Genomic DNA, 11982 nt, shown 5'->3' with positions numbered 1-11982 from the left:
CATTGCTGCATTAGACAGGTCACTGAAGCCCTGTACGCATGCAGGATGGACTTGATCAGCTTCCTTATGATGAGGGAGGCTCAGGCTGAGAGGGCTCTAGGATTCTACCAAATTGCTAACTTCCCCAAGGTGCAGGGGGCAATAGACTGTACGCACATCGCGATGCTGGCACCTTTTCAGGAAGTAGAGGTTTTCAGGAACCGCAAGAGATTCCACTCCCTAAATATGCAACTCGTTGTCGACCACCAGCAAATTATTATGGCAGTGAATGCCAAATTTCCGGGCAGCTTCCATGATGCTCACATCCTGCGTGAGAGCATTGAATCTGACTTGTTTAACAATCAGCCACAGGGTCAATGCTGGATGCTTGGTGACAAAGGATATGGCCTCGTCACCTGGCTGATGACCCCACTATGTGACACCCACACCGAAGACGAGAAGTGATACAATGAGAGCCACAGAGCCACTCGCAATATCATGGACAAAACCATTGGAGTGCTAAAGCAGCGCTTTACATACCTGGACCAGTCAGGAGGCGAGCTCCAATACCATCCTGAGCAGGTAGCTCAATTAGTGGTGGTGTGCTCCATGCTGCACAAATTGGCTATCAGGAGGGGACAAGAATTGGCAGAAAGGTGTTACGATCCACCTCAGGAGAGAGAGGAAGAGGAGGACAAGGAGGTGAACGCTGACCTCGGGCCACACAATCAGGCTGACGCTGAAGCCATGCCCCTGCCCCCCCCTGTAGACAGCAGGAAAGGGCCCGTGGTGGCATCATAGCTGCAAGACTCTTATGTCAGGAGCTCATAAATGAGCACTTTGCCTGAAAGAATGTTGGTGTTATTTACAAGGCTGACACACTGCTGGGTGTGCAGGTCATACATCAATAGTGGGCATCACCTTGGTGACAGTTAAAATTTAAGTTGATTGAAGATGACAGCCGAGCTGCTTGGAAGGATACGGGAGAGGACGGTCCCAAGGTGGGAATGTGCTCCAAGGCAGAAGCAAGATGTTGCTCCTGGCTCTCATGTACAATGGGGATGCGGCACCTTGGGGTGCAGTGCCGCACTCCGGAACCTCTGGGACCCTCTGCCACCAGTGTTCCTAGCTAACAGCCTTAGGGCCTTCTCCATCCCTTCCATGTTATATATTTTTGGTGGACAAAAACTCGGTGCCAACTAGGTTCTTGGTGCTTAGTAGGCTTTTTGCTGCTGGTGAATCTCCCTCGTGCCGCCCACAGCAGCCAAACAAGCATACATCACACCCACACACGCTTTTAGTCCCTCTCTGCTCCCTCTCCCTGTCTCCTCTTCTGCACATGTAATGATGACCACTGACCTCCTGAATCACGGGAAACGAGCGTTGCCATGCCGTTGCTAAGGATGGTGACACTTTACTGCAGAAGGTCAGAGAGATTTAACGATAACGCCCATTTAAGATCGCTCGTGGTAATGCCCGAATTTTAAAATGGAAACTAGGGGCTTTGAGAATGGGCAACAAGCCGGCAATCTGAAAACCCATTTTTACCGCGCACACCGTGAAAACCATCCATTTTTGGGCAATCTGCACAAAAATGTAAAATCTAGCCCTAAATCCCTTTTCAGATTCTTTGCATCCTCTACACAATTTGCTTTCACACATATCTTTGTCGCATCAGCAAATTTGGCTACATTACTCTCGGTCCCTTCATCCAAGTCATTAATATAGATTGCAAATAGTTGAGGCCCCAGCACTGATCCCTGTGGCACCCCACTAGTTACAATATGCCAACCTGAAAATGACCCACTTATCCCGACTCTGTTTTCTGTTCATTAGCAAATCATCTATCCATGCTAATATATTACCCCCAATCCCTTGAGCTCTTACCTTGTGCAGTAACCTTTTATGTGGCACTTTATTGAATGCCTTCTGGAAATCCCAATACATTTCATCTACTGGTTCCCCTTTATCTACCCTGCTTGTTATATCCTCAAAGAACTACAGCAAATTTGTCAAACATAATTTCCCTTTCATAAAACCATGCTGACTCTATTTGATTTTCTAAATGTCCTGCTACCACTTCCTTAATAATGGACGCCAGCATTTTCCGAATGACAGATGTTAGACTAACTGGTCTATAGTTGCCAGCTTTCTGTCTCCCTCCTTTCTTAAATTGCGGTTTTCCAATCCTCTCCAGAATCCATGGAATTTTGGTGGATTTCAACCAATGCATTCACTATCTCTGCAGCCACTTCTTTTAAGACCCGAGGATGCAAGCCATCAGGTCTAGAGGACTTCTCCACCTTTAGTCCCATTAGTTTGCGTAGTACTTTTTCTCTAGTGACAGTGATTGTTTTAAGCTCCACCCTCCCTATAGTCCCTTGATTATCAATTATTCGGATACTTTTAGTATCTTCTATCGTGAAGAACAATTCAAAATATTTGTTCAAAGTCTCTGCCATTTCCCTTGTTTCCCATTATTAATTCCCCACTCTCATTCTCTAAGGGACCAACATTTACTTTAGCTACTTTTTTCCTTTTTATATACCTGTAGAAGCTCTTACTGTCTGTTTTTATATTTCTTGCTAATTTACTCATAAACTATCTTCACTCTCTTTATTTATTTTTTAGTAGTCCTTTGCTGGTTTCTAAATATTTCCCAATCCTCTGGCTTTCCACTTGTCTTTACGACACTGTATGCCTTTATTTTCAATTTGATACCATCCTTTACTTCCTTCGTTAGCCACGGATGGTTCATTCTTCCCTTGGAGTCTTTCTTTCTCACTGGAATATATCTTTGCCGAGAGTTATGAAATATCTCCTTAAATGTTTGCCACTGCTTATCGCCTTACCCTTTAATATATTTTCCCAGTCCACTTTAGCCAACTCTGCCTTCAAACCTTTGTAATTGCCTTTATTTAAGTTCAGGACACTAGTTTGAGACTTAGCTTTCCCACCCTCAAACTGAATTTGAAATTTTACCATAGTAAAACCAAGAGGATCTTTTACTATGAGATCATTAATTAATCCAGTCTCATTACACATTACCAGGTGTAAAATAGTCTGCTCCCTGGTTGGTTCCACAATGTATTGTTCTAAGAAACCAGCCTGAATACACTCTATGAACTCTTTCTCAAGGCTACCTTTGCTAATTTGATTTGTCCAATCAATATGAAGATTAAAATCACCCATGATTCGTACAAGCTTCCATCATTTCTTGATTTATACTCTGTCCTACAGTGTCGCTACTGTTAGGAGGCTCATAGACTACTCCCACCAGTGACTTCTTTCCCTTATTATTTCTTATCTCCACCCAAACTGATTCTATATCTTGATCTTCTGAGCCAATATCATTTCTCACTTCTGTATTGATCTTATCCTTTATTAACAGAGCCAACCCACCTCCTTTTCCTTTCTGCCTATCCTTCCAAAATGTCAAATACCCTTGACTCTTAACTGTCTTCTGAAATGGCCTAGCAAGCCACTCAGTTGTAAAAAAACTGCTACAAAAAACAATAATAATAAAACTGGACGGACCACCCGGCATCGACCTTGGCACCAGCTGCACACACGGCAATGGCACACCCAGCCCCATTGACCCTGCAAAGTCCTTCTCACCAACATCTGGGGACTTGTACAAAATTGGGAGAGCTGTCCCACAGATTAATTAAGCAAAAGGCTCACATAGTCATACTCACAGAATCATACCTTCCAGCCAATGTCCCAGACTCCTCCATCATGGGTATGTCCCGTCCCACCGTTACAGTGGTATATAGTTTGGAGGGAGTGATCCTGGGAGTCCTCAACATTGACTTCACACCCCATGAAGTCTCATGGCTTCAGGTCAAGCATGGGCAAGGAAACATCCCTCTGATTACCACCACTCTCCCTCAGTGCTCCTCCATGTTGAACACCACTTGCAAAAAACACAGAATGTACTCTGGGTGGTGAACTTCAATGTCAAGAGCACCACTACTGACCGAGCTGGCCAAGACCTGATTGACATAGCTGCCAGACTGGGCCTGCGACAGGTAGTGAGAGAACCAACACAAGAAAAAAACCTACTTGACATCGTCCTCACCAATCTACCTGTCGCAGATGCATCTGTCCATGACAGTATTGGTAGCAGTGCCCACCGCACAGTCATTGCGGAGACGAATTCCTGTCTTCACACTGAGGACACCCTCCATCGTGTAGTGTGGCACTACCACCGTGCTAAATGGGATAGATTCAGAACAGATCTAGCAGCTCAAAACTGGGCAACCATGAGGCGCTGTGGGCCATCAGCAGCAACAGAATTGTTGTATTCCACCACAATCTGTAATCTCATGGCCCGGCATATCCCTCATTCTACCATTACTATCAAGCCAGGGGACCAACCCTGGCTCAATAAGGTGTGTCGAAGTGTATGCCAGGAGCAGCAGCAGGCGTACCTAAAAATGAGGTGCCAACCTGAGGAAGCTGTAGCACAGGACTACATCCATGCTAAACAGTGAAAGCAGCATGCTATAGAGAGGGCTAAGCGATCCCAAAATCAACTGTTCAGATCAAAGCTCTGCAGTCCTGCAGCATCCGGTCATTGTGGTGGACGGTTAAATAACTAACGGGAGGAGGAGGCTCCATGAATATCCCAATCCTCAATGATGTCTTCAGCCAATTCGATTCATTCCACGTGACATCAAGAAATGGCTGAGCGCACTGGATACAACAAAGGCTATGGGGCCCGACAACATCCCGGCTGTTGTGCTGAAGTCTTGTGCTCCAGAACCAGCTGCGCCTCTAGAGAAGCTGTTCCAGTACAGCTACAACACAGGCATCCATCCGACAATGTGGAAAACTGCCCAGGTATGTCCTGTCCACAAAAAGCAAGGCAAATCCAATCCGGCCAATTATAGGCCCATCAGTCTGCTCTCAATCATCAGTAAAGTGATGGAAGGTGTCATTGACAGTGCTATCAGGCAGCACTTACTCACCAATAACCTGCTCACCGATGCTCAATTTGAGTTCTGCCAGGACCACTCTGCTCCAGACCTCATTACGGCCTTGGTCCAAACATGGACAAAAGAACTGAATTCCAGAGGTGAGGTGAGAGTGACTGCCCTTGACATCAAGGCTTCATTTGACTGAGTGTGGCATCAAGGAGCCTGACTAAAGCTGAATCAATGGGAATCAGGGGAAAACTCCCCACTGGCTGGAGTCATACCTTGCACAAAGGAAGATGGTTGTGGTGGTTGGTGTTCAATCATCACAGCCCCAGGACATCACTGCAGGAGTTCCTCAGATAGGAATGCGGGGAAGAAGTGGGGTCATGTTATATTTGCAGATAATTTGCATATGAGATGTGCTAAAGAAGCTGTGTGATTGGTTGTTGAAGCAGACCAGCACTTACAGGGAAACCATGACAATTGCATATGCATAGCAGCCTCACCTGCAGATGAGAAATCAGGGGCATGAGGTCAGGCCACATATCAGCATATCAGTTGCATACTCACCACTGGCGCTGGAAGTCAAAGGTTGGTGCTTTTTATTAGTGGTAGGCCTGGCACTACAGCAATGCAGAACCCATCCCTATCCAGAAACAACACATCTGTCGGGATTTCTTAAAATCCATGCTCCCCATCAAGAGAATGCCAGGATTCAGCAATGTCACCCAGAGGATTGGTGGGTTTATAGTTCACAAGGGAAATATGAGAGAAAATGCTTTAACCCTAAGGACTAAACTCTTTTTATCTGTGAGCATTCTTGCGGTACATTACTATTTTATCACGAACCCTTTTCAAACTTGAATGAACATTAGTTAGCCATTACCTCATTGGAAACATATAATCATAGAATGGTTACAGGATGGAAAAAGGCCATTCAGCCCGTCGAGCCTGTGCCAACTGTCTGCAAGAGCAACTCAGCTAGTCCCACTTCCCCATAGGAACTTATCCAACTCCCTTTTGAAAGCAGTGATTGCGTCTGCCTCCATCACCCTTTCAGGCAGTGCATTCCAGATCCTAACCACTCGCTGTGTAAAAAAAGTTTTTCCTTATGTCGCCTTTGATTCTTTTGCCAATCACCTTAAATCTGTGTCCTCAGGTTCTCAGAACAACCCTAGCTTCTCCAGTCTATCCACATAACTGAGGTCCCTTATCCCTGGAATCATGCTCGTAAATCTTTTCTGCTCCCTCTCCATAGCCTTCACATCCTTCCTAAAGTGCGGTGCTTAGAATTGGACACAATACTCCAGTTCAGGTTGAACCAGTGTTTTATACAGGTTCATCATAATTTCCACGCTTTGGTACTCTATACATGAAGCCCAGGATCCTGTACGGTTTTTTAACCGCTTTCTCAAACTGCCCTGCCACCTTTAACGATTTGTGCACATATACCACTATCTCTCTGTTCATGCTCCCGCTTTAGGATCTTACCCTTTAGTTTATATATTTCCTCTCCTCATTCTTTCTATCAAAATGCATCATTTTGGGAATATCACACGGGACTTGAAAAGTCAGAAAATGTTCTATTTCCCAGGCCTGATATCATATAGCTTGCCAGACACAACATTTAATTTAAAAAGAAAATAATTTCCAAATATTTCTGATGTCATATATTATAAAATACAATTGGATAAATGCTTTGAAGCAGAAAGCACTTCTAACTTGGCAGAGTTGATGGAGCTCAGTACTGTAAAGCATTGTGATTTATTTTGTGGTGAAATTGTCAATACATTCTTAGAAGGGTTAATAATTATATCTATTGCTAGATGCAATCAGTATCATTGGTAAAGTGCCTCTGAGGCAAGGCTGCATTAATACACAAATCTATGGGGTCTGTGTCCAGGAGCCGCAGCCAAGGGGACCCATGAATGTCCACAGAGCTGCTTACTGGTTACATTAATTACAATGCATGGCATTCAATGACTGAAATTAGAACAGTAGAGTGGTTGGGGGGGTGGGGGGGAGAGGGGGGTGTTGTTAGTTACCTCACTGTGTCACGCTTGTACCGTGGTCTCAGCAGTGGGAAGGCATGGTTGAAGAAGCATGTGAATAGGGCAGGAAGAGTGGAAGATCCCATTGGAACCTCACAGAAGGGTGAGAAGATGTGGTGGAAGAATTTCTGGAAGCCTCTGTAGCTCTTCACCAGACTGTATATTTAATCTTTAGTAGGCATTTTATTACATGTTTGTGTTTTAATGGAAATGCAGGGTTTTCAGTAATTTTGCTATTTATTTTACTTCTATCAATCTTTTCTATTATGTATGTAGGCACCTTGTTAATGACGCCACGAGGCAGGGTATGGTACTCAAACTGTGAAGATTGTAGTCCTTTATTTGCAGCTCCTTGAGTGAGGACACCAAGAGGTGAGCTCCCTTTTATACTGGGTTACCTGCAGTGTGCAGGTAATCCTTAGGTCTCCAGCAGCAGCACCCTCTGGTGTACAGGTAAGGTGTGTACAGGGTGAAGGTACATTCAGTGTTACAGACGTCATATAACAATACAAGCATGCATACATAACAACACTCCCCCCTAAGCATTTTTCAAGTCCTTATTGCCATGGCTTGGGGCGGTGATCAGTAGTGGGCTGTAGAGGTTGTGTGGGTGCCAGGTGTGGTCCCTGTACTTGAGGTTGGCCTCATACATTTTCCCCCCTCCCTCACACACAGACCATGTGGGTGTCACTGTTGTGGGATCCCTCAGTGGGGTAGCCAGTGCAGCAGTGGATAGGGTGCATACTCTGTAGTGTGGGTAAGTGTGTGATGGTGGGCAGGGCCATAGGGCTGTGTGGGCTCCTTGTCCTCCATTTGCGATGAGAGTTTAGTCATCCCAGGGTTCACCAGGAAAGCTGGAGGGTACTGGCCTCTCGCTCCTGGTGTTGGCCCTAGTGGCCAGGGGGTGTAGGGCCAGTCTGGGGTAGGTTGCCAGTGGTGGTGGCTGTGCTGCCCATTGACCGCTGTCCTTGTAGTGCGTCTGCTCCCACTAGATGTGCGTGAGCCTTTCTCGGGGCATCACATTTGTTCCAAAGGTCCAGGCTACATGGTCAGGTAGCCTGCTGGACCTAGGGGTCTCACATGGGGGGATTCCGCTCGCATTAACATTGTCCCTGTAGAACCCAGTGTCCTTCAACAGTCTCCTACCTGTATACATGACACATTGGCTCCGATCATACATAGTCGAGTCTACATTATTAACTACCTTTACATTGTTAATTACAGCATTTACATCACTTTCTTGTATCATGGTCTCTCCATACATGGTTACATTAGTCATTTTGAACTTTCTATTGTAATCATCAGATATTACAAGCTTGTTCTTAACCTTACTTACACAAGCATTCACTTAATTTTTCTCATCAGTTACTCCGGCATCACAATTCCTCGTTACATTATCATACCTGCAATCATTAACTGCATTTTTAACTTTAAAGTCCTTGTCATCTTTCGATTGAAACTGTCCCTTTAATTCTTTGGGTTACCGGTCTCCGTTAAGGGGGCCTTCTAATCTGGTTCGCCGCTCGGTGTCACGTGTTGCTCCTCCAACGCTGCCCCTCATGGTCTGGTCACGGCCATTTTGATTTTAGGTTCTTCTCCTCGTGGTGCGGCCGCCATCATCTGGTTCTCCTCCATGTAGGCTGTGGTGATCTTTTCCTCCTCAGGTTCGGCCATGGATGTTGGGAATCCACTTTTCTCAACGATATTCATCTCTTGGAGTCCTGCCACGGCCTGGAAGGTGAAGTTTGGACTTTTGGTTCTGGAGATCTCGCCATGATGTTGTGAAGTTGTCGTCGTGCAGTCGAGCTGGACGGTGGGATCTCTAGGTGCAGCGATGGATCCATGTTCGGGGCTGCATGGGATGTCGATTGCTGGAGCCCGGAGGCCATCGCCACTTCAACCTGCTTCATCCAACTTCTTCCCAGCAGCGTTGGACCATCGTCGGCAACGATCCACAGGGGGAGTTTGTTCATCACGCTGCCCTGGGAGACCTGGAAGTCCACACTGCCAACAACTGGGATTTTACCTTTGGTGCAGGTGAGCAGTTTCGCTTGGACAGGAGACAGTTTTGGTCAGTTGGCAGGATTGATCCAAAGTTTTTCAAAGGTCGTCTGGCTCATCAAAGACTGGCTCGCCGCTGTGTCGATTTCCATTGAAACTGGAACTCCATCGATATCTACTTCCATCTTCCACGGAGAACTTTCAGTGGAGCAGGTATAAATTCTGTACTCTTCTTCCAGGGGTTGAGCAGCTTTGTCTTCATCTGTGTCGGAGCCCCGGTGATCAGCCAACTCTTTAGTGACGTGGTGAATAAAGCTTTTTCTGCACATTCTCTGAAGGTGCCCTTTCTCTTTGCAGCCTTTGCAGGTATAGTCTTTGTAGCGTCACTAGTGGGCCCTGTGGTTTCCCCCACAGTGCCAGCACGGGGCCAGCCGGTTTGCCCCATGTGACGGACTCAGGATTGCGGGACTCGGGACAGCATTTCTGCCTTTAGAAATAGCCATTTGGTGCACTAAGTTCGTTGGTTTAGAGTCCTGGGTCAATATTCGCCTGGAGTCACCGACCGAAATCATGTTGGCCTGGCTCACTTTAATTGCCTTCTGCAGGGTGACTGTGATGTCCGCAGAGAGCAATTTGTGGAGGAGGCTCTCATGGCCGATTCCGATAACAAATATGTCCCTTAGTGCTTCGTTAAGGTGGTCGCATAATCACACGGTGCAGCCAATCTTCTTAAATGTGCAGCATACTTAGCAATTTCTTGACCTTCAGGTCACCGGTAAGTGTAGAACCGGTGCCTGGCTGTGAGAATGCTTTCTTTTGGTTTTAGTTGCTCTTGTATTAGTGTTACAAGTTCCTCATGGCTCTCGGTTGTTGTCTTCTCTGGGGCTAGCAAGTCCCTGACGAGACAATGGGTGGTGGGCCCACAACTGCTAAGCAGGATGGCCCTGCTTTTGTTCGGTAGTGTAGCCGGTGTGTCCCCATCCAGGTCGTTGGCTATGAAGAAGTGTTCCAATCTTTCTACAAAAGCGTCCCAATCTTCCCCATCAGTGAATTGCTGAAAGTTGCTGAGATTCGACATGCTGTGCGTTTAGTTTGTGACCTTGTATGCACCTTGTTAATGACTCCACGAGGCAGGGGTATGGTACTCAAACTGTGAAGACTGTAGTCTTTTCTTTGCAGCTCCTCGAGTGAGGACACCAAGAGGTGAGCTCCCTTTTATACTGGGTTACCTGCACTGTGCAGGTAACCCTTAGGTCTCCAGTAGCAGCACCCTCTGGTGTGCAGGTAAGGTGTGTACAGGGTGAAGGTACATTCAGTGTTACAGACATCATATAACAATACAAGTATGTATACATAACACTTTCCTTTCAATACACATTTCAATGGGGCAACACCTTCATGAAAATTGTTTGCCAAACAGGTTCTAATTTCCAGATACACTAGCACCATGGCCCGTAATGTCATCATCGAAATCGAGGAAGACTTGCTTCCACTCCTGAAGTGAGTGCTTAGGTGACTGAACAGTCCAATATGGGAATTACTGTCCCTGTCACAGGTGGGACAGATAGTGGTTGAAGGAAATGGTGGGTGGCTCTGGTTTGCCGCACACTCCTTCCGCTGCCTGTGCTTGGTTTCTGCATGCTCTCGGCGATGAGACTCGAGATGCTCAGCGCCCTCCCGGATGCACTTCCTCCACTTAGGGTGGTCTTTGGCCAGGGACTCCCAGGTGTCGGTGGGGATGTTGCATTTTATCAAGGAGACTTTGAGGGTATCCTTGAAACATTTCCTCTGTCCACCTTGGGCTTGCTTGCCATGTAGGAGTTCCTAGTAGAGTGCTTGCTTTGGGAGTCTTGTGTCCGGCTTGCAAACAATGTGGCCCCCCCAGCGGTGCTGGTAGTGTGTGGTCAGAGCTTCGATGCTGGGGATATTGCCCTGGTCAAGGACGCTAACATTGGTGTGTCTGTCCTCCCAGGGGGTTTGCAGGATCTTGCGGAGACATCGTTGGTGGTATTTCTCCAGCGATTTGAGGTGTCTGCTTATATGGTCCATGTCTCTGAGCCATACAGGAGGGTGGGTATCACTACAGCCCTGTAGACCATGAGCTTGGTGGCAGAGGGCCTGATCTTCGAACACTCTCTTCCTCAGGCGGCCGAAGGCTACGCTGGTGCACTGGAGTTGAATCTCGTCGTCGATGTCTGCCCTTGTTGATAATAGGCTCCAGAGGTATGGAAAGTGGTCCACGTTGTCCAGGGCCGTGCCGTGGATCTTGATGACTGGGGAGTAGTGCTGTGTGGCGGGGACAGGCTGGTGGAGGACCTTTGTCTTATGGATGTTTAGTGTAAGGCCCATGCTTTCGTACGCCTCAATGAAGATGTTGACTATGACTTGGAGTTCAGTCTCTGAATGTGCGCAGACGCATGCGTCATCCACGTACTGTAGCTCGACGACAGAGGTTGGGACAGTCTTGGATCTGGCCTGGAGACGACGAAGGTGGAACAGATTCCCACTGGTTCTATAATTTAGGTCCACTCCAGCGGGGAGCTTGAGTGTGAGGTGGAGCATTGTAGCAAGGAAGATTGAGAAGAGGGTTGGCACGATGACACAGCCCTGCTTGACCCCTGTCCGGACATGGATTGGGTCTGTAATGGATCTGTTGGTCAGAATCATGGCTTGCATGTCGTCGTGGAGCAGGCGGAGGATGGTCACGAACTTTTGGGGGCAGCCGAAATAGAGGACGCTCCATAGCCCCTCTCGGTTGAGAGTGTCAAAGGTCTTTGTAAGGTCAAAGAAGGCCATGCACAAGGGTTGGTGCTGTTCTCTGCATTTTTCTTGCAGTTGTCGCGCTGTAAAAATCATGTCCGTTGTACCCCGAAGAGCACGGAATCCACACTGTGACTCCGGGAGGAGCTCCTCAGCCATAGGGAGAAGACGGTTGAGGAGGATTCTAGCGACAACTTTCCCAGTGGCTGATAACAGGGAGATCCCGCTGTAGTTGCTACAGTCGGACTTGTCCCTTTTTGAAAGATGGT

Source organism: Pristiophorus japonicus, chromosome 3 (assembly GCF_044704955.1).
Source record: "Pristiophorus japonicus isolate sPriJap1 chromosome 3, sPriJap1.hap1, whole genome shotgun sequence".
NCBI classification, from domain to species: Eukaryota; Metazoa; Chordata; class Chondrichthyes; family Pristiophoridae; genus Pristiophorus; species Pristiophorus japonicus.
This window is presented reverse-complemented; position numbering follows the sequence as displayed.